At 39.7% G+C, this 2,291-nt stretch overlaps 1 protein-coding gene across 2 annotated transcripts in view; it reads left to right on the top strand.

The window, feature by feature from the left end:
- Positions 1-343: 343 nt before the first annotated feature.
- The window catches only part of KCNJ16 (potassium inwardly rectifying channel subfamily J member 16), a 31,149-nt gene continuing 29,201 nt past the window's right edge, over positions 344-2,291 (top strand). Inside the window, exon 1 of one of the 2 annotated variants that reach the window (XM_071764640.1) lies at positions 344-462. The gene's annotated coding sequence lies outside the window, so the exon portion shown is untranslated. The remainder of the gene's footprint in view (positions 463-2,291) is intronic. The other variant, XM_071764641.1, reaches the window with a different exon arrangement.

The raw sequence follows: 2,291 nt of genomic DNA, 5'->3' as shown, positions 1-2,291 counted from the left end.
AATAAATAAAATGGAATATAAGGATAAACTTGAGCCTGTTTATTCTGAGGTGCTTTATCAGTGAGTAATTCCAGCTCCAATCCCATGTGTAAATATTTGAAGTACCATTTGAATTGTGAAGGGCTTTTCTAACATGGGAGAATTTTCTGCTTCTTGTGTTTCCAACCCTAGCCTAGATGTGTGCAGGTGATTTCTGCTCTCTGTGTCTGAGCCACAGGCAGGGAATTAGCTGGGATTGGCTCTCACCTCTTTCTCAAGATGCCAGCAGTCAGCAAAGCAGACACTGAGTTTGCTCACAAGAACAAACTGGAGTAAATGTTTAACTTGAGTCTTTGGAGTCTAGGGTTTGTACCTTTCTTTATTATTAACCCAAGCCCTGTTTTTCTTTACAGTTGCACAGCTGCTGGCACACGAGAAACAAAGGACTCTTGAAATAACTTCCTCATGGAGGCATGAGCAAAGGTAAAGTACCTTTTGTATTGTTTCCATACCTAAACATGGGGAGAGCAGTTGCACGTTTCTGTGTCCTGCATTTCTGCTAGGGCACAACAACCTGTCAATAAGGAGTTGTTTAATTGTGTCTTTTTAAAACTAAATCACTAGACACACCCAGATAATTTCATCCTAATTTGACACAAACTGAAAAAGTACATAGCATAGGAGTATGCCAGCTGTAATTTGTTGAGACATTGATGCACTCACCTGTGCACACACACAGCTTTCCAGCTTTCTTCTCACCAGGAGCCTTATCTTTGCATCCAGTGTTTTCTTCTTAACTGTTTTCTGTACTGCTCAAGTCTGGAAAGTTCTTCCTCGTCTCCCTGTGCAGAGGCATGACTGCACTGTGAAGATCTGAATTTACATCTGTCCTTTCACTAAGCTTTGCCTCCATCCTGCACCCTTGATTTGTTTCTTTGCTCTTGAGTAAGCTGTGAAATCCAGGGGAAAGCTGCTTGGTTGAGCAGGCACCCATCAGCACAGGAAAGAAATTACTAGGACACTTGTCCCACAATTGTTCCATTTACTGTGTCAATATGGTGTAAATTTTTCTTTTAAAATAATGGTAAATATTTGTGTGTGCCCTGCAGTGGCTCAAAATTGGTTGCACAGAGGAGGAATCTTTTTTTTTTTTTATTTCTTTTTTTAATTGCTGTGACATAGATTTATGTAGAAAACAATATACCTGAACTGTAACAAAAGTTATGCCTTGAAGGAAATCTGAATGAGTAAAACAGTCCCTGTACATTAGCTTTGAGCTATACTGGAAATAAAATTATTTGGGCTGTAGATCCTTAGGAACCTGTGAGCAGAGGTTTGTGGGCACAATAGGAGATGTGAGAGTGGCCTGATCACTGAAATGCTGTGAACACATTATCTCCATACTTCCTGAAAATAAACTACAAATAGTTGCCTGGGAGTAGTTCACACATCTCTGATTATTGTAAGCCTGTTAGATTAGGGCAAAGATCCTGGAATTCTCTGGTTTGATCAGATCCTATTGGATTTTAAGCCCTGAAGATCACTGTCACCATAAGGAAGAGCTAAGGAAGGGATGAAAATGTGGCTAACAGATATTTCCACAACATCTACCACATGTAGCTAAATTCTGTCACCTTACTCCCACTGAAGAATATTGAAATGAATGAGAGCATTGGTGGAATAAATTAGTGTGGATTGGGAGGATGTCAGGATACAGGCCCAAGTGACTATGATAATCTGAATCAAAAGGTAGAAAAAGTTATTTTAAGGAGTTGCACAAATTTCAAGAGGCTGACAGCTTGGTTGTGAAGTAAGCAGAATTGTGAAGCCCCAAACCTGTTTCTACAATGGCCAAATTCATGTTTTGCAATTTACTCAAAGATTAAGAGATAGCCAAGGAAGAAAAAAAAATACCCACAACAAAAAAACAAACCTGTTCTCTAAAGAATGGGAGAATTGGCAAGATGATAAAGAACCTTGTGTCTGTTCAAAGATGACCTGGGTCAGCAGAGGATGAATTTGCCTTCATTTTTGCCAGGAGTTTAATGTTCATTAAAGGTCCATGGATTTCTTAATTTCCTGAGCATTTTTTTTTCCCAATCTGGCAATTGTACAAAGCTTATGCTGGACTTTAAACATATTTACCTAGCTTGTTCTGGGTGCTACGAAGTGCAAATAAAGACAGTGGTATCAAAAGGGGATGGAGTGCTTTGAAGATGAAGGGCTTGACAAGGAGCCAAGGAGCCAATGGACCAGTGAGAACTGGAATTCTCATAGGATTTAAGGACACTGTGCCTGCTGGTGAAAGCAAA

The sequence above is a fragment of the Heliangelus exortis genome, chromosome 20 (genome assembly GCF_036169615.1).
Source record: "Heliangelus exortis chromosome 20, bHelExo1.hap1, whole genome shotgun sequence".
NCBI classification, from domain to species: Eukaryota; Metazoa; Chordata; class Aves; order Apodiformes; family Trochilidae; genus Heliangelus; species Heliangelus exortis.
Note: the sequence above shows the minus strand (reverse complement) of the source record. Positions and strands in the feature narration are given on the sequence as shown.